This window comes from Somniosus microcephalus, chromosome 3 (assembly GCF_052327205.1).
Source record: "Somniosus microcephalus isolate GS21.2 chromosome 3, FLI_Smic_1.0, whole genome shotgun sequence".
In the NCBI taxonomy this organism is placed as follows: domain Eukaryota; kingdom Metazoa; phylum Chordata; class Chondrichthyes; order Squaliformes; family Somniosidae; genus Somniosus; species Somniosus microcephalus.
In genome coordinates this window covers 249048912-249069993 of record NC_140989.1, presented here as the reverse complement: position 1 = coordinate 249069993, position 21082 = coordinate 249048912, and the positions used below count along the sequence as shown (strand labels likewise).

Sequence of the window (21082 nt, the reverse complement as noted above, 5' to 3'; positions counted from 1 at the left end):
TGTCCGTAACGTACAGCAGCGCGCCTGCTTGCCCCACGGCCATCGTGTAGGCCCGTGTGGGGGCGGTTGGAAACGTGCAGGGATGGCTGCAGCGGCGTGCCCGTGCGCCGAACCGGGTATGGAAGTAGCAGTAGCCCTGGGTCGGAGGGCTTGGGGGACGTGGGGGCCTGGGGGGCCTCGTGGCCGAGCGATAGAGGGTGGAGCGCGTGCCGACGCTGCGGAGGCCAGGTCGGGGGTGACGGCGTGGTTGGAGCTGGCGGACAGGAGCTTATCGGCTTCGTTGGCCAGGGCCTCGAGGTCCGTGAGGCTGGACGCCACGATCGCCGGGCGGATACTGGGAGGTAGTTGGCGGATAAAAAGCGTGCGGAAGAGGGAGCCGGGCGGTTTCTCGTCGGTCAGAGCAAGCATGTGTGAGAGCAAGTCTGACGGCGTGGAGTCACCGAGGCCCGGGAGGTCGAGGAGGTGGCAGTTGCGCAAGAATTGGGAGGCTGTGAACTTTTTAATGAGCGCGGCCTTGAGATGTGCGTACTTGCTTTCCTCCGGAGGGTGTTGTAGGGTTGTCCAGACTTTCGTGATTGTGGAGCTGCCCAGGGAGGCGAGGAGGTAGTCGTACATCGTTGCATCGGCGGTGGTGCCGCGGAGTCGGAATTGCGATTCGGCTTGAAGGAACCAGGCGGTGGCCAGGTTCTCCCAGAACTCCGGCAGCTTCACAGAAACTGCGTTTGTGTCAGCCATGGTTACGCTTAGGAGTCGTCCTGAGTGTCGGGGTCACCAATGTAGGAGTCTACGTACTCCTAGCAAAAAATACTGAACTCGGAGAGGTTCAACAGAAAAGGTTTAATTGTTGAGGCTGCATGCTGAACACAAAAATGGAGTCAGAGACTACACAAAGTATGACTGCCTTTCATCAGTGCACAGCTTCGACTGCTCCTCCCCCGGGCTTAACTATGTTGCAGATCGAGTTTCTTAAAGGTGTGATCCTTCTTAAAGGCATGACACCTGATTTATAGTCTACGGACCGGAAAGCGGATTGTGTCCTTTCTGTGATCGGTACGCCACAGTATGAAATATAGAGAGAGGAGGGAGACAGACAGAATGGGAGGCAAACATTCATAGCAAGACACAACAAAAGAGAGACAAGCAGACAGATGATCACAAGGAAAATAAACTATTTTATCTTTGCCTGTGAGCAGTGCCACAGCAGATCACTAGTTATTTTAAAACTTGAATTACATCTAGCTTTAATCTGGTTTTTAATAAGAATATGCTGAGACCTAAATTGGCAAATCCCTTTAAATTTGACTGCTAGCCAGATTTCCCACACCCCCTATTAGGCTAGCTACTGACACAAAGCCAAAGCTGTGATAGGAGCTTATATTCATTATTGAAATAGCCTGACCCCACAGATTTGTGTGCAGTCAGTTCAGTGCACTTTGGGCTACCTTTGTGCTGAAAGCCAGCAAGTCCTTGCACACAATTTGCCTGGATCACAAAATTGGGCTCTGTGTGTGAACCTAAAAAAACTGGCATTTATGTAGCACCTTAACATGCCTCTCAGAAATGTCCCAAAGTGCATTACCTACAATGAGTTATTTTGAAGTGCAGTAACTGTTGCTATGTTGGAAAAAAAGTAGCCATCTTGTGTGCAGTAAGCTCCCACAAACTGCAATGAAAATGATTGATCAGTTAATCCTTTTTTGGCAGTATGGTTGAGGGAGGGTGTTAGCCAGGATATCTGGAGAACTCTCTCTTCTTTGAATAGTTCCATGTGATTTTTACCATTCATCTTAGCCACTAGAACAGGAAGATGCAATATTTGTTCAATGTCTCATCTGAAGGATGATACCTCCTACAGCGCTCCCTCAGTATTGCACTTGAATGTCAGCTTAGATTATGTGCTCAAGTCCTGGAGTGGGGCCAGGAGTTATTCTGTACTTGCAGTCTTCTATTCTGGGGGCTGCAAGTGGCACAAGGACGTTTCTTCTGGGTGGTAAGCCCTTGTTTTAATTCAGATGGATTATGGGAATGAGTCGAATACAGTGAGACCACATTCGGACATTCAAAGTAAATTGGTCAGGCAGCATCTGTGAAGAGAGAAACATAGTTAACGTTTCAGGTCGATGACCTTTTGTCAGAACTGGAAAAAAGCAGGAAATGGAACAGATTTTTAAGCAAGTGAAGAGGCTGGGAAAGGGGGGAGGAGATGAAAGAACAAAAGGGGAGGTCTGTGATAGGATGGAAGGCGAAAGAGATTAAGCGATTAAGAGACATTAAGAGATATTCAAGGCAAAAGGAGATGGTAATGGAATAGGTTAAGAAATAAAGGATGGCTCTAGATGAAGTGTAAATTGTGCTGGCAGAATGAAAGACAGCTCCCATGTGGGGGAGAAGAAAAAAAGACACAGACAAAAAGTGTGAATAAAAAATATATAGATATATATATGATAGGGGCCGAGGTTATGATCTGAAATAGTTGAACTCTATGTTGAGTCTGGAAGGCTGTAAAGTGCCTAATCGAAAGATTGTTTGTATTCAAAGTAAATTGGTGATTAAAACTCAAAGCCACAAGAAATTGCCTAGTTGTGTGTAGTGTGCCTTTTCTGTATACTGCGCAGATACATAGGTTATTAAAGGTGGCAGCGCACATAGATAAGGCCGTAAAAAAGGCAAATGAAATTCTTGGTTTTTTTGTTTAAAAGCATAGAATACAAAAGTAGTGATGTAATGTTGAATTGATACAAGACCTTAGTCCGCAGTTGAAGCATTGCGGGTGATTTTCCCAACCCCGAGGAGGCGGGTTTGGAGGCGGGACAGTTGGCAAAATCGCAAAAACTGAGGGTGGGTTCAGAACCTGCCTCCAACCAGCCTCCGCTCAATTTTGCCGGAAGCGGGTTTCATGGGTGCGATTTGGTCCCGCCTCCATCAGTCGGGAGAGGTAGTTAAGACCCTTAAATTGTCGTTACGGGCCTCTATAATACTATTTTGACAGGCCTTTGTTATTTTGCCACATTTTGTGCATGTTTCACAACCCTCCTAAACCACGCCAGCTAACCCTGGCAGGCTGACAAGTGGGTGGCCTCCTCACAGCTGCAGCTCCACCATTAAAATGGAGCTTTCATCAGGGAGCAGTTGCAGGTGGCAGAACTTTTGTTCCACAGCTCTTTCAGCACTTTTAGCAGGCCTACAGAAGTCGGAGGTGCTGCAGCTTCTATCTCTCAACTGTGGGACCTCCTTGGAAGACCCTCTCCCCAGTTGGACTGAGCGCTTCCCCAACGGAGGTATCTGCCCGCAGCATGGGAACCCTTTATTTCCTTTCAGCATGGACCTCAGATTCGGATGAGGTGCAGCCACCAGCAGCAGAACCAGGCAGTTCAGCAGCAACAGCAGCAGGAGCACCAACCTCCTGCTCACCCACCTGATGCTGCACAGGGCAGAAGGTGCCAGCGCATGGAAGCACGTCACCGCAGGAGATACCCCCCTCTCAGGGTTTACAGACAGAGAATGAGCTACCTCAACATGAGTGAGCAGCAGTGCCAAAGGAGGCTGAGACTTTCGTGAGAGGTTGTCAGAGACATCTGCAGACTGCTGCACCAACACCTGGAGCCCAGAGGAATGGGTGGACACCCCTTACCAGTGGCTGTCAAAGTCAACACGGCACTCAACTTTTTTGCCTGAGGCTCTTTCCAGGGATCATCAGCGGCATCTCCCAGTCAGCCGCCCACAGTTGCATCACGCAGGTTACAATTTCGCAAAGGCCCACAATTACATCCACTTCTCAAGGGATCAAGCAAGTGTAACCGCGCATTCAGTTGGCTTTACAAATATGACAGGCTTGCCAATGGTGCAGGGCATCATAGACTGCACACATGTGGCCCTTAGGACACCCCCTCACAACCTAGCTATCTTTTTCAACCACAAAGACTTCCACTCCCACAATGTACAGCTGGTGTGTAACCACATGGAGACTTTGCATGTTTGCACAGCGTTCTGTGGTAGTTGCCATGACTCGTTCATCCTGCAGAACTCTAGTGTTCCTCCGCTCTTCAATGCCCCAAACCAACTTAACGGATGGCTCCTTGGTGACCAGGGCTACCCCCTGAAGAAGTGGCAAATGACGTTGATCAGGAGGCCAGCTAACGAGGCTGAGGAGCGCTACAATGCCAGCCACATTTCGACCAGGACCATCATCGAGCAAACCATTGACTTGCTAAAGATGCGATTCCGATGCCTTGACCGATCAGGTGGAGCCCTACAGTATTCAGCAGCCAGGGTCTCCAGAATGGTCGTGGTCTGCTGTGCACTGCACAATATGGCACAGTGCATGGCTTGCAGCTTCTGTGCTGATGAGCAAATGGCTCATTTCATAGCCTCCTCAGATGAGGAGGAGGAGGAGGAGGACCGAGCGGTGGTGTATCGACCAGCAGCAGCTGCAGCACGCGAGCACATGGCTGCCCATGATGCAAGGGATGTACTCATCCTGGCCAGATTTGCATAGGCTGCCCATTGTGGCACATGTGCTTGGCTCCTTCTTAACACATGATAGACAATGGACATGACTCTCTGGCCTCCTTTCACTTTGACCACCAACCTGACCATGCAAGTGTTGCGGAGCCTGCAATGTGGAGCTGCCTAAGCCGAAATAACAGATGCCATCACACCAACAGTTTGCCATCACCTAATTTTAATACATTCACACAGGGATGGCATTTCATCAATAAATAGAAACAATCACCTAATTTGCACACAGATCTGGAGGTTATATCCCTTGCCAGCTGGACCCACACAACCTTGGTTTCTTTGGGAGGCCTCTTCCTCCCAGATGAGGGGAAGAGCACCTCCCTGCTAGCTCTCGCCCCCTCAACCAGCATACCCAGCACCTCATCCGAGTACCTCAGGGAGGCCCTTGCCTTGGAGCTGGCCATTCTTCAAGGAGATAAAAGTTTGGAGGTGATGCACCATTGGCCAAAAACCAGTGGAATGAGCCAAGGCAACAAGCAGCCCTTAAATGAAGCTGGATAAGTGACGTCAGCAGAGGCGAGTTTCAGTCCCAAAACACTAATTGGCCCAGAGGAACCCACACCTCTGAAATTAACTGGCCAATTAGGGGAAAATCGCAAATTTCCAACCTGAGAGTGGAGGCGGGTTTGGAACCCACCCAAACCAATACCCACCTCCAATGGGAAAATCGCCCCCATTGTGTACAGTTTTGAGTGTCCCATTATAGGAAAGCTATGAGACCAATGACAAAGATGGATCACAGATTCACTAGGATGTTACCAAGGATGAGGGGTTACATTTATGAAGAGAAACTTGAGACCTTAAGGCTTTTTTCACTAGAGCAGAGAAGGCTAAGGGTTGACCTGATACATGTGTTCAAGATTCTAAAGGGTGATGATCAGGTAAATAGTGTTAGATTGTTTTCATTGTTTGCCAAACAAATAAAAGCTTCATAAAACCTGTACCATATTATTTTGATAAGGTCTAGCAAAGGAAGCAAATGATTAATTCATTATACTGTCAATTAGCTATTTTAGGCCAATAACTATGGAGTTCTTCAATTGATAGTGCATTAACTATATATAATGTAGATGTAAAGTCAATGGGTAATTTTGACATTGATTCCCTTTTAGTTTAGTTCTGATTCTTTCCTTAGATATAAACTACTGAAAATGGAACAATACACTAATTATTGCGCTGCCAGTTACAGAACCTGAGTGAATGTCTAACCTAGGACTTTGGAAATTGCCATCTGAAAGCTTAACACACTTATCCTTGGTTATCTTAACAGAGGTGATAACCATAAGTTTATATGCTAATATTTGTACAGCATAATTTCAAGGTCTAAGTGACAAACTACAATAAACCAATCAAAACAGCAGTCTTATGCTTTGTCTTGAGACAGGCTGGCCAACTGATCTGATTGGTGAGTTGGGTTAAACTTGCTAATGGGTGGAATGTTCACCGAATGACTACAAACTGGGAAAAAGGTCCAGCTGAAGCAACCTAGCCTGTGTACGTCCTATAGGGATCTAAGAAGGCAATTGACAGCACAACCAGTTTATGTCCAGCATTTACATTTTATTGGAATTATATATACAAATGAATAACATGTCAATCAGGAAATTAATACATTAATCAGCAACAGATATACAAATAATTTATTTAATCCTCATGTACAATGACAATTTATATATGAGAACACCTTAAAAATGTCTTAAAACACTGGCTGTGGTCACTTTCCTCTTTCATACATAAATACTTTCATATGAGCTACGTTTAAAATGATACATCAAAATTGTCCAATCTGTCACTTTTTTTTCCTTATGTGTAAATTTAGTGTTTATTATGGTGAAGGATATCACAGCTGGGAAAATTGAACAATTTTCAATTTCCATGTGGAATTAATATTGTATTGTTTTACTAAAATCATTCATACTGTATCAGGCACCCTAGCTGGCTTACTTCTTTCAGACAGCTGTTGTGTTATCAAATTGCATGAGAAACATGGCTTCAATTGTCTACATAAATTAAATGCCTTGTCAAATTACTCTAATGAAAACACGATGTTGGGGACCAGTAGGTGATTGGATGCAGTGTTTTTTGGCACCAAGTTATTTGTTGCCTAATTTTTACACAAGTTTACTTCATAATTGCTTTTGAGAGGGAAGAACCTGGCACATAATGGACAAATTGTCATCAGCCCCTATCATCTCACCAAAAAAAAAGTGCATTTGAACAACCCGCGAATTAGGAAATGAGATATGGTTCCAAGTTAACAAGACCATAGTCACAACGTCATGTCATAACACAAGTATAGAGTCATATAAATAACAACAGGCCACCATAAGTGTAGTTAGCTTGATGAGACAATAATACAAATCTAACAATCACACTTCAGGTAATATTACAGCACATCCCATAGGGAGGAATGAAATAAACTGATAATAAGTATCAATTGTGTACACAAACATATAACCAACATAGACAGATATAGTGAATGAATAAAAATTGCAGAACAATGTAATTCATTCAATGGTTATTGTGCAGTTTCACGCTGATTCCGAAGAGAACCATTTGACTTGTTTGTATTCCCAAACCTGATGGAATTTTTAAAAATTAATTCTATTTACAATAAGGGATTTGAACCATCTTACCAGTCAGCCTGTTGTTCTGTACATTACCATCTTCATTGCTGGCAAATTAAATCCTTCCTTCAACTATTGTTGTAACTAATTAAATTGGGAGCATAATTGTTCATTTTTAGGTCTGTTAACGTTAGATTTCATAAAACTTAACACATGATGCAGTGGGTTTAGACATCAGTGAGTCATGGCATTGGAATGCTTGGGAACCAGTTCGCTCACAACTTCCTGATCTTGGAAGTGCTATCAGAAAAAAACAGTGGACAGAGGCTTGGAGCGAGGGAAAAATAAGTGTTAACATGATCCTGGGCCAGATACAGAGGCTTAGGAGCAGGCCTAGATGTAGGCTGCTTTCCTGCCCTCATAGAAAATGGCGTGTGATGTAAGGGAAACCTAAAGGAGAAGGCAAAGAAATTTTAAGAATTATTATTAGCTTGGTTTTACTACTGGAGTAGTGGTTGAAATTATATTAACAAATTTGGCCAAATCCATTACTGCATGCGATAAATTACCTCACCCTTTGGTGGATTTGTATTTAATGCACCAGTCGCAGAGGTCACTAGTAATGTACACATTCTACACAGTAAACAAATTGTACAAAACTGTAGCTGTATATTTGCACAGCAAACAGCGTAAAACTGAATCATTCTGGCAACATATCCACTGATCTAACAAATAGTTTGATACCAATCATATGGCCACCTTTAAGGGGAGGTGTGCCATTTTCACAATGCCCATTCTCAGCTCACCTCTGGCTGCTTTTTGTAAAAGTGACAAATTTGTCGTTAATACAATAGCCATAAAGGAACTGCCTTGGGACTTAATCCTGTGATGGTAAACACGTAACACAAGTCTATGCATCTTCATATGATGAATTTTGCAGTAAACGTTAGTGCCTTGTCAGTGGCGTTTGTCATTCAGAAAGATGGAAGATTGGTGTTAATGAAAATTAAAGACGGTGAACTGTGTTTTGTTGGTAAAGGCGATCCACCCATTCATAATGTGGTAGCAATCTGTTGGAATGGTTGAAGATGCAAAACCAGTGATCTTGGAAATTTTTCCCAATTCTTTCTTACTTTTTTTATTCAAAGAACAGACAAATATGAAAGACCTGAAATAAGAAATGTAAAGCACAATTAGAGATATTAGACATGTTGTTCTACACTCCCACCCTTAGAATCAAAAAAATAAATCAGCTTTAATTTTTATCAGAAACTGCTGAAGGTTGCAATGTAGTTATCTCACTGTTCCCAGCAGAAAAGACTAATAATGGGTAATGGTGATCAGTTAAGCATAGGTCTCTCACCTGAGCACATGCTGTCACTACACCTCATCGTTCATCTTGTAAGTGCCTGATGTTTTATTCTGTTTTTCATTGCTGTTAAAAGGAAATAAAGACTTAATTAGCATTTACAAATGAATGCTTAAATTTATTGGGCTATAACTAATTTAAGTTTACTGTATATTTTCCCCTCTTCTCCTAACAGTGCTGACTGGGTACCATTTCATGGTTATTGACTGCCAATTTTAAGGTGTGAGCCTAGACAACGAGTTTTGGTGAGCTACTTGACCATGCAGAGCATCTCAACCATGTCAAGTCCTGTGTGTGCCATGTCCACACATGACTAGGTACGAATCAATCAGTACTGGTGATCCTGACTGATTTATTTTCCCCGCTCTTGCTCGGACCATCCCTACATTACTCCAGCTGAGATCAGCTAACTCAGCACAGACTCAGTGAGGAAGCTGGCATCTTCCTGGTCTATAAGGCTCAGTTCCACATTGGATGGTGCCTTTAACAACTGAAATATCAGGGAACGGTTTCACGTTAATGTGAAAAGCCCATACATACTGTTGCAGTAATTATAATCCTAACCTCACTTATACTGAGTTTACATAAAGCCACAGGTCACACAGAAGAGAATAACATTTGTAAATAGCCATGTGGCACACCACTTCCAAAAAACGTTTAAAAAAAATTACAAATTCTTACCTTAAAAGTGAAAACTTTTTTGCTTGTGCTAAAAGGGAAAGAGAGAAAGAAAATCAGTTGATTTTATTTTTCCACGGAAGGGAACATTTAAGCTAAAACAACAGGTTCAGCTGACAACATGGTGTTACTGAGAGCTGACTATTCAAACAAACTATCAACAAAGCAAAGTACATGCAACACTGGATCAACCACTATTAAAATTGTTATAATTAGGGCAAATCATTTGTTGTAGCATATGATTTGTTACCAGTCAGAGCTGCTCTGGCACTTCTTATGCAAAGTGTGGAACTTGGACACCAAATTGCACCACAATCAGTAAGTGTAGACCTTTGTACGATTTGTCACAGGATGTTGTGCAGTGCCAGGTCACTTGCCCCAGTTATAAAATCCCCCGCATAAAGAGGCAATTATCAATTTTTTTCTCACCCTTGGTGATTGAAGGTAATTATAAAAAACTGCCAATTAATGATACAGTACATTGATTAGCCAGATTTATCAGTTTACATCACAATGTGAATGGAAAGTTATATAACAAACAAAAAAGTTAATATGATTTAGTACCCTTCGAAACAGGAGTTTGGAATGAAAATATTAGGGACGGACTGGGCTGATTCCCTGAAGCAGCGCTCGCAGGAAGTGCTGCTTGGGAAATCGCAAGTCTGCAGCCCCTTGGTTTTCAGTCTTCTAAGTTAAATGGATGGAAAATCAGTCCTGGCAAATGGAACGTGTTACCAATGTGCACACCCAACATCAGTACTGAGAACTTCCAGGTCAGACATAGGACAACCAACTGAAGAGGGAATTTGCTCCCAATATGCTTGTACCCCAGTGTGTTTTTTTTTATTACCCCAACTATCCTTAAGGCCTTTCTCAGCGAGATGGCTAATTAATGCTATATTATGGGAAGGTCTGTGTTGTGGACCATTCTCACAATGAATGAGGTAATTTCACGTTAGATTCTACAGAGAAAGGATCTTTTCACCCTATCCATTTGGGTTGGATTCGAAACCAGGTCCCGGCGAGGATAGTGTGCTAATCCGCTGCCCGCCCCTCCCTCGTCCTCTGTTTTGTTCATTTTTTATTTTGTTTTTGACCAACATGGCCTTTACTCTTCAAAGTTTTTTTTATCTGAGGACAAATCTCCACCCTTACAGCAGGAAACCCTCATTGTTTATCAGCTCAACAATCTGAGCAAGACGTGTTCGCCTGCATGTTGTAGGTTTTTCTAATAAACTTCTCATTTTCAGATTGTTTGTGATAAGCCAGGTAGGTGTTGGAATCACACTGCATGGTATTAGTAATGAAAATTAGTAACGTTTATATGGCATTTCCCTGCCTGCTAGTTTAGTAAAGGTGTCAGTTTAATAACTTGTTAATAGAGCAAGCAATGGGATTTCCTATGAACTCGTTTGTTACTAGCATCACACAGCGTGATTTCAATCTCTATAGTCTTTACTCTGTTCCTATTTAATTTGTGACTTATTTAATTTGTTTTATTTTTGCCCAGATTTCCCCGTTAGATTCCCATGCCTGCCACCCATCGTCATATTTGCTTTTCTCATTCCGAACCTCGGCATGATTTATGAAGCAGACCTCTTCCCTCCAACGCGGCCAATATTGGTGGGAGACAATCTGACAGGAGATTTCCTTCCACAAGGTGTGTTCCTCTAAATTTATGCCTCCCCCCACCACCCATCTATGAGTTGGGAATACTACACAACTTCTTGCCCCATACCTAACAGTCCAGCTGAGAGCAACAGTAGCCAGAGACTTGTGCTCCGTGGGGAATTAAGTTTAAATGGTAGTCCATAGTGGGGTTCAAACTCAAGGAATCCAATGGGCAGCCAGTTCTTTAAAACTCGAGCTAGCAGGCTGGCTCGGAACTGCTTTTATGATCCAATAACTATGATAGCAGATTAAGTGTGTTGTGAGGTTGTACCACCCTAACCACCTTGAGGGGATATACCATGAAGCCTAGCTCCACCATGACACACCTTGCAGGAAATAAACTGTTAAAAGCCTTTTTGGTCAAACGGAATAGCTGTGAAGTCTGATGAAAAAAAGATACAAGAAACTGCAAGAATAGAAAACGATTATCTGAGGCATATTTACTTTTCTTTCTGAGCTGTCTCACTATCCAGCCTATCAGTGTCAAAGCAGAGATGCCAGATGCAGCAACAGACGCTGTTAATATAGGTGTGTAATTTTCAGTTATTGGCCGCGGAGCAGAATCTAAGAACAGACAGAAAACCAACATTAAAACCATCACAGGATATTTCAACAAACGCCATTATTTAACTTTAAAAAGAAATTATTTCCAAATATTATACCCCAGGTAATTCTTACTAGTCCAAAGACACGTGATTAACAAGCAGGTTTTAAAATGAAATAGGAAGTTTCAACATACCTTCACAGGTCGGTATTGGTGATGACCATGTTCCAGAGCCCTCACATTGCAGACTCACTGACCCGTTCAATGAGAAACCTTCCACACAGCCAAAGTCACAAGCTGAGCGGTAACTGAAGTTTCCCATCGGATGGGAACAGTTAATGTTCCCATTTTCAGGAATCTTTGGGACATCACATTTCACAGCTGGAATGAAAGAGCATGAACTGAATGCAAATTATCACTGAACAATATTTAACCACTGACTTCTGTAAAATTACATGCATGTTCTTTCTGTCTTTTTTACCACATTCTTATAAGTCACTTTATTAACAAGCTTTTGTTAAGCTATGCTAAGTAGGAAATATATTTTAAATTGTGTATATACTTTAAAATAATTTGAGATTAATGAAAGATTTTAGCCAAAGATTATGAGGGGCATACTATCTAATGGGGAATAAAAGTGAAGGCTGATCACAAGCTATACAATGGATACAGCTCTTTTAGCCATTGAAAGCAGACTTGAGTGACTGATGTACCTTCACAGGTAGGGGTGTGCGCTGTCCATTGCCCAGTAGCTCCACACTCCAGCTCCTTAGATCCTTTTAATATAAATCCTTCATCACAGCTAAAGTAACAGGTTGAGCTGTAAGTGAAATCTCCAGCAGGGTGGGAGCACTTCATGCTGGCTTGTTCTGGGACCTTCAGTATGTCACATGGTATGGCTGCAATAAAATTATTCAAAATTATTCCTTTAATTCTGTCGATGTGACTCTTTGGGAGTCATACAAAAGCACATAATAGTAACAGAGAGACTATTTTGAATCGGTCTCGCTCTCTGAGAGATGGGTTATAAATAATGTATGATACATCAAACCCTCATCCCTATGACCGAATGTCACAGCGCCAGGTTAGTGCATCATGGAGGCATTCATTTGGACTTGTTAATAGATTATTTTCAGATTTCTAAACCGATTACCAGCACAAGAAATTGCAGAAGCTGCTTTTAAAATACTTATTGAACTGGTAGCTCTTGTACTGAAAATTACCTTTACAAGTTGGCATTGGTGCTGTCCATTGACCTGCAGCTCCACACTCGATTCTGCTTGATCCACTCAATGCAAATCCTTCTGGGCAGCTAAAGTCACATGTTGAGTTGTAACTGAAATTTCCGACGGGATGAGAACAGGCCATGAATCCCTGGTTGGGAATCTCTAGTCTTTCACATTTTATAGCTGTAATATCAGATGTAATGCACATTTAAATATATCAAGGATGATGATTTTATATCATAGAATCAAACAGCACAGTAGGAGGCCATTCAGCCTGTCGTATCTGCGCTGACTGTTTGAAAGAGCTACCAATTAGTCCCACTCTCCTGCTCTTTCCCCATTGCCCTGCAAATTTTTCCTTTTTAAGTATATATCCAATTCCCTTTTGAAAATTACTATTGAATCTGCTTCCATTACCCTTTCAGACAGTGCATTCCAGATCATAACAATTCCTTGCGTAAAAATAATTTCCTCATCTCCCTGCTGGCTTTATTGCCAATTATCTTAAATCTGTGTCCTTTGGTTACCGAAACTCCTGCCAGTCAAAACAGTTTCTCCCTATCTACTCTATCAAAACCCCTCATAATTTTGAACACCTCTATTAAATCTCCCCTTAAACATCTTTGCTCTAAAGAGAACAATCCCAGCTTCTCCAATCTCTCTCCACAATATATATATATTTAATTTTAGAGCTCTTTTAAACATTTTTCCTCTTTAATCTTTACATACTATTTGCCTGTACCTTCACAGTTGGGGATGGGCGCTGACCATTCTCCAGACGCTCCACACTCCAGTCTGTCTGATCCTCGGAGCTCAAACCCTTCGGCACAGCTGAAGTCACACGTTGAGTTGTAACTGAAATCTCCGATGGGATGAGAACAGTTCTTGAATCCTTGTCCAGGAATCTCCAAACCTCTGCATCTTACAACTGAAACATATAAATTATGAAATTCAGTATAAACTTAAATACCATCACCTATAAAAGTGCATCATCCAGTTAATGTTCTAAAATCTGATTCAGGATTTTCTCTTTTTGTTAATGAGTCTTGTTTGACACTGTACCTTCACAGCTGGGTGTCTCCGCTGTCCATATTCCTGTCGCATTGCACCGGAGACTCTGTGATCCCTGCAGTGTAAACCCTGCTGCCAGTGAAAGTCACATGTGGAGCTGAAGCTGAAGTTTCCATTAGGATGGGTGCAGCCCATAGTCGCTTGGTCAGGAGCATCGAGAGTGGCACACTGTTCAACTGGACAGGAGGTATTGGAATGACGAGTTAGTTATTGCGTTTCAATTTCTTTTATATGTTTGCATAAAAATTACTTTATGAAATTAAAACAAGGGAGTACTGGTTTAAACCAGCAGTAGCCAAATTTAGGACTGCTATTAGGACGTTCTTTGTCACAGAGTAATCAATGCATGGAATGGATTGCCAGATAGACTAGCGGAAACAAAAACCCTAGAATCGTTTAAGAACCAATTGTGCTGCAATGGTGGGAGAAGGGGGCTTTAGGGTCATTCTGGATGGATGTGCTGCAATGGGCTGAAGGACGTCCTCCATCTATTGAGATCTTTTGATGTAATCTTCACAATTTGTCTTATTACTGAATATTACTTTAAACATTTACATGGTGACTACTTGTGAATATTTTAGAAATAATTTCCATACTCTCTTGCATATTGTCATTCACTTTTCATATAAAGGAAGAACTTTCTTCAGTCTGTGATGCTTTAGCTGTTCTAAGCTATGGCAGGAGTAGAGACCCGAACATTGGGCCCTGGTGCTCATGGACTGGGCAGTATGGAGGTGGTGGGGGAATCTGCCTGTCTTTGTTCCTGTTCACTACCCAGGGTCTCCTGCTGGAAAATGAAAGTGTATTGACATGGGGTGAGGCAAAACCTTCCCACACTAGGGTTTTGAGTTAACAAGTGAAGAATGGTCACTTGGGTGAAGTGGTGGAGGCCTGACAGCAGCCATGAAACCATACCCAGCAAGGAGTCATCGTCAATGGGAGAGGAGGGGTAAAAAATGCACAGACAAAAAAAATCTGAAGAAGGGAAACAGCTGAACAGTTACTGTAATCAAATTAATGATGAATGGAGAAAGTTGATTATATAAAGATATATATATAATCCCTCAAATAATAGGTCATATTGTTTCACATAAGTCAATTCATACTCTCTGTGAAGGTAGCATGCCCATACCATGTTCACAACTTGGCCCATAGTATCCATCATTGCATTCACATCTGTAATTTCCAATAGTCTCCACACATTCTCCATGATCACTGCATGAAGTGGGAACGCACGAAGCTAAAAAAACACACAACACGACTCAGAAATCAATGCATATTAACAATCTTTATACATATAGAAGAACCTGTCCAAAGATGTGCGGGTTAGGTTGATTGGCTATGATAAATTGACCCTTAGTGTTAGGGGGATTAAATACGTTGGGTTACGGGGATAGGGTGGGATATGTGTTGGTGTACGGGTTACAGGGATCGGGTGGGATATGTGTCGGTGCAGGCTCAATGGGCCGAAATGGCCTCTATCTGCACTGGGGTTTCTGTGATTCTGTGATAAACTTCTATTAGAGTAGGTGGTGCACAATAGTGGCATTGTCACAATGAACATTGCATTTAAATAATTCCATTTTATCATATTTACATTGTAATTAAGGAATATTTTTCCACGTGCAAATTACAAATTGGGTTATTTTAATGGCTAATCTCATGTTTAGAGATTACTCACAAATTTATCCTTTTTTGTTTAGAGGGCACTTGAATAATGTACTAATGTTGGATCAGGAGAGTGTGTGAAGAACCTTTTTGTGGTGATTCAGGATTTGTGTAAAATCTTCTGTTTAGATGTGGTCCTGAGATTAAGGATGATTGTGGTGATAATACAGGACATGCTTTAAAATAATCTTTGGTCAGTTTTTATTCTTACCTTTGTAGCACAAAGGTCTTTTCCTTTTGTTACAGCTGATGTCGTTCCACATCCCTGTATCCTTTTCCCTCTTTATGTACATTTCTACACAGTCTTCTTTCCCATTTTGTCCTTCATTATTAGGTTCATCATGAGCCCAGTTCTCTGCCTCTTTGTTGAGTGGCTTATCAGTACCAACCCAGGTCCAAACACCATGTAGTTTCCTTATTCCAATCTAGTAGTAATATTGTGCAAATACACAATTCAAATACACAATTTCTTCTGTATTCTGGATTGCAACTAGATCTGTGTACTTATTTTGACAGTAACGTCTTGCATTTTCCCAGGGCATATCTTCTTCACTATACTCATAGGTCCAGCCATGGATTCTTTCTAGAAGCATTAGTTCTGTGAAGAAAAGGAGAATTCTAATAAATGATGCTGGTGAGTACGCTTCCCACCGTTTGAACCAATTTGCTTCCCTACTTCCAAGTTTTGATTTTTATCAAATGTTGTGTTTATTATGTTTGGGGATATGCTGGGGAATGGAACACTTTCCCATTTCTGGCACCCAATGTCAGCATCAAGCAATCCCAAGTCTATTTAGAAGCAAAGGAAAGCTCCTTCTACTCTGCCCCAACTCCAGAGATGAGTTTCCTTCTGCACCAGTGTGACAGATTTGCATTTTCCACACCAGCCATTCTGTGGCCTTTCTGAGTGAGATTGATAAGTTAGTGCCAATTAGTACAGAATTAAGTTGCAGTTTGGTGCATACCCATTAAGACTTGGATTGAGACTGCCCAAAATCAATTCAGTAGGGCCTTTATAGTCAACAGACAGAAGAGTTTGAGTTAATTTTGAACCATAGCCTCAGAGGTAAAAGGCCAGTGTCTAACTTGCTGAACTACCCAGTCCAGATACTTTTCTTGTTTGCCAGTGATTTCTGTATCTCAAGGATATTAGTCGTGACCAAGGCAGTGCAGTGCACCTCCCAAACCCACAACCTCTACCACCTAGAAGGACATGCAGGCACATGGGAACACCACCACCTCCAAGTTCCCCTCCAAGTCAAACACCATCCTGGCTTGGAAGTATATCGCCGTTCCTTCATCGTCGCTGGATCGAAATCCTGGAACTGCCTCCCTAACAGCACTGTGGGAGTACCCTCACCACACAGACTGCAGTGGTTCAAGAAGGTGGCTCACCACCACCTTCTCAAGGACAACTAGGGATGGGTAATAAATGCTGGCCTTGCCAACGACGCCCACATCCCATGAACGAACAAAAAAAATGGAGCATGATAGAAGCCACCATGTCAAAAAGCAGTGTTATTGCAGCTTATATTGTATGTCACTGATATCTTACCAATAATAACAATGGTGAAGAACCACAGTTGACTTCCACCCCTCTGAATCAGTGGAGATTGTTGGTTTACCTTGTTTGTCATTTTGCTGTAATCTATAGAGAATAAGTTATGATTAATAATTATCAAGTAGAATGAATCCTGTATGTGAAAACCATGATAAATATGTAGTATTCAAGATATACCTCTCCGTATTATTTTATTCTAAAATAAGAAACCTATAATATTCTGATTTTAGCACTCATTCTTCATGTATGTTAAAAACATGAGACTTGAAATTATGCTGTGCGATGTTTGCATTTCACAGGCTAAGAGCTCCCTTAAAATATCAAAGGGAATTTCATACAAAGGTGTTAAGCACCCATCCACTTAATACTGTGATTTCTAAACCATGACCCTCCATGCACCATAACTGTGACAGTTTAACTCATTCATTTCAACTCATAGTGGCATCATGCTTTGGATTGGAACAGCCCTCTCCCTTGAAGGATCTTTATTGCTATCCTCCCTATGAAGACTAACATTGAACAGTAGTACGACTGCTACTCCCTTCCTATGAAGAATAACACATAGCAGCATCACCCTAGTTGCAAAGCGAAATTTAACAAGTTTCCAGGCACACCAACAGTTTTTAAGCTTCATTTTTCATTTTAGCAGAGAACTGACTGTCCCACCAGCTATCTGCTAACACTAAAATTCAACTAGCATCTGGCTATTGTTGAGCGGAGTTTGCACACACGCATAGAGCTCCGCTATCCCTGACTCAACCATGATACATAGCTGGCAGTATAACTTGAGACTGCTGGCTCCACATTGCTCTAAGGAGGGACCAAACTGCTCTCAAGCCAGTATCTGTGCCATAAGAGACTGGTTTATCTAAGAAGATTCCTATCAAGAGTACCGGTGTCTGTAACTAAATATCATTGAGGTTTGGACAGTATGGATGCTGTGGATTAGCAAAATATTAAACTCATTACAAATCTGTTCCTTGTAGCTGGTCATTTTGCTACAGTGCTCATGTATATAAATTATTACTAACAGCCCCTTGAAGTCAGTCCCAAACATTACACGGTTAATAAGGAGCGGGGCGTCCATTATTATACAGGAAAATAACTACGATGTCGGGGGGAAGGATTTGCCAATACTATTTTGTTACATTTTTCAGAGTAGAAAACTTGTAATCATTATGGAAAAAATAATATCAACTTTAAGCTTCTACTGAAAAATAGCAAAAAAAAACCTATTGTATTTAGTATCGGAATTTACGATGATTTTACCCTCAGTTTTACAAGACTAATTATCCTAAGAGCCTAGTGTAACAGATTTAGAGTCAGCTAGTTTGTACCAGCATGTGTATTGCAGTGTGATATCAGCGCCCCCCCCCCCCCCCACCCCCCGCAGGCCCAACACAAAGGCAGCAATATTCGACCTGTCTTACAGAAACATGACTCGGTTACCCTATAAATTCGATTTACTTTGTCTCTTTTTCACTTGCTTTCCTTCTGACGAAAATAACTTTGTTTCAGTTAAATGAAAACACAGTCATTTTCTCTTACTCTCAGATATCCTATGAAGCTAGACTGTGAAACTGACACCACAGCATGAATAAAAATTAATTCTAAGGACCACCAATTTGCAAGACATCAATATATTACAACTTCAGTATTTTTGTACCTGTTATTATATTTCCTTGGGGCTACATGCTTAACCTTAGAGTGTGCCCAACTTTTACAAGGAGAAAGAATGGAGGATAGAGCGGATCATTTTAAACAGTTTTAGTATCCGGTCTGATTTTTTTTTTGCCTAAATCATACAACTTTTGCATCAAACCTCATTACATTTTTAAGTCTGAACATTTTGATTCTAATGCTTTCTGATTTACTGATAAATTCCCTTAAAGCACACTGCTGACCGGTTTTACGGTAGTAGGCCATAAAGGAAGCTATTTTCTCCCTCCCTTTAACTCCCCTTAGCTGATCTCAACTGGGGCAGAAGTTGGGGTACCACAATCGGCTCCAACACCCTGGGCTCAGGAGAGGACAGATCTGCCAGAGTTCCCACTCCTGATTGCTATCCAGAAACCTCTGCTGGAGAGTACTTTCTGTAATCTTTGGATGAGGACCCAATCAGACACCAGCTGTGGTGCCCCCAATGGCTGAATAGCCTGTCTAGGCTCACACATGAAGTGTGGCCATTTGGGCAAAGTACAAGAGGACTACCAGCATCCTTAGAACCATACTTCAGGCAATGAAGGAAGTTAAAGGGAAGAGAAAAAAAGCTTTCTTTTTTTTAAAAATTGATAAAACCATTCAATGAAATTGCATGCAGTAAACACACCAGTTTATAGCATTCTGTCTTACCTTAAAAGATTCCAACTCAGATCACTGCTGTTGATTCTGGTGCTCTACAAGTGCTCAGTTGAAGGTTGAATGAATAGAACCTGTTTCTGTTTATCTGCACAGGAAAGGAGCACTGCACTGAACAGATTATCTTTGCAGACTGACACTTTCACTGTAGCTGCTGGCCTTATATCCTCGCTCATGCAGGCAATTCCACAACTTCCTGGCCTTCCCAGAAAAATTCCCTGTGACGTTGACTAATTAGAATAAAATAGACGGAACTTGGCTTTGGAATACCCCAAGGTATAAAGACGGACATCAAAGATTTTATCTGTCGCCAGCTATGTAATAAGTGTAGCCATCAGTTCTTACGTCTTCTGCTACCTATGTTTTTTCTCATTTTCTGGACAACTTTTCAACAAAAGTAGAAATATGATAAAAATGGAGCGCAAGTGAGTATATTGTAATTGAGCTGAGCACTATCAGCCTCCATTTAAATTGAAAGTGGAATTTACTTTACAACAGATGTCAGCTATGATAATGATAGAGGCGCACAATTGGCATCAGTGCACCTGGGCTACCAAGAGGATTTTTTTTTTGGCAACTCCATGCTTGAACCTTTCCAATCAGGTTTCTGCCACAGCACTGAAAGTGCTCTAATTAAAGTCACAAATGTCATCCTCTGTGACTGTGACCATCAGTGCACTGACCGTCCTCATCATTCTTGAGCTGTCTGCAGCCTTTGACATGGTTGACCACACCATCCTCCTCCTACGCCTCTTCTACGTTGTCCAGCTGAGTTGCACTGCCCACGCTTGGTTTCACTCTTACCTATCCAGTCATAACCAGAGCGTCTCCTCCAATGGCTTCTCTTCTGGCTCCCGCACTGTTACCTCTGGAGTCCCCCAAGGATCCATCCTTGGCCCCCTCCTATTTCTCATCTATATGCTGCACCTCAGCGACGTTATCCGATCCAGAGCATCAGGTTCCACATGTATACTGATGTCACGCAGCTCTACCTCACCATCACCTCTCTCGACCTCACCATTGCCTCAGTATTGTCAGACTGCTTGTCCAGCATCCAGTATTGGATGAGCAGAAATGTCCACCAATTAAATATTGGGAAGACCGAAACCATTGTCTTTGGTCCCCGCCACTAACTCCATTCCCTCGCCACCGATTCTATCCCCCTCCCTGGCCACTGTCTGAGGCTGAACCAGGCTGCACAATCTTGGTGTCCTATTTGACCCTGAGTCGATCCCAAATCCTCTCCAACATAAAGACTACCTACTTCCACCTCTGTAATATAGCTCGTCTCGCCCCTGCCTCAACCCATCTGCTATAACCATGTGAGATCACTGCGCTCCTCCAACTCTGACCTCTTGTGCATCCCCCACTTCCTATGCCCCACCATTGGCGGCCATGCCATGTCTGGGCCTTAAGCTCTGGAATTCCCTCAATAAGCCTCTCTGCCTTTCCACCTCTCTGTCCTCCATTAAGATGTTACTTAAAACCTACCTCTTGACCAACCTGTTAATCAGCTGTCCTAATATCTCCTTCTTTGGCTTAGTGTCAAATTTTGTTTGATAAGGCTCCTGTGAAGCATCTTGGGGCATTTTACTATGTTAAAGGCGCTATATAAATTGTTGCTGTTGTTGTTAACGACATTTTATGGCGAGTCTTACTGCACCCATTTATTGTACAGGTTGAGCGCCCCAAATCCAGCAACCTCGGCACTGAGGCCGAGCTGGTTTTCGGGTTTTTCCGGACTTCGGAATGTGTTTCTGATGTCCGAAGTCCGGAAACGCCCGAGCCCAGGTTATGATATTTCCAGACTTCAGACACCAGAACCACGTGCCGAGTCCGGAAATGCCTGGG

General features: G+C 42.3%; 1 pseudogene across 1 annotated transcript; it reads right to left on the bottom strand.

Annotated features, from left to right (window-relative positions):
• Positions 1-6140: 6140 nt before the first annotated feature.
• Positions 6141-19347, bottom strand: LOC147121814 (P-selectin-like; annotated as a pseudogene). Its single transcript, XR_015077621.1, has 12 exons — positions 19226-19347; positions 16868-16960; positions 15524-15910; positions 14777-14884; positions 13636-13820; positions 13316-13501; positions 12571-12756; positions 12061-12246; positions 11543-11728; positions 11248-11367; positions 9136-9163; positions 6141-8520 (listed from the first exon to the last, which is right to left on the bottom strand). The product of XR_015077621.1 is annotated as a P-selectin-like (transcript).
• Between the last annotated feature and the right edge of the window lie 1735 nt (positions 19348-21082).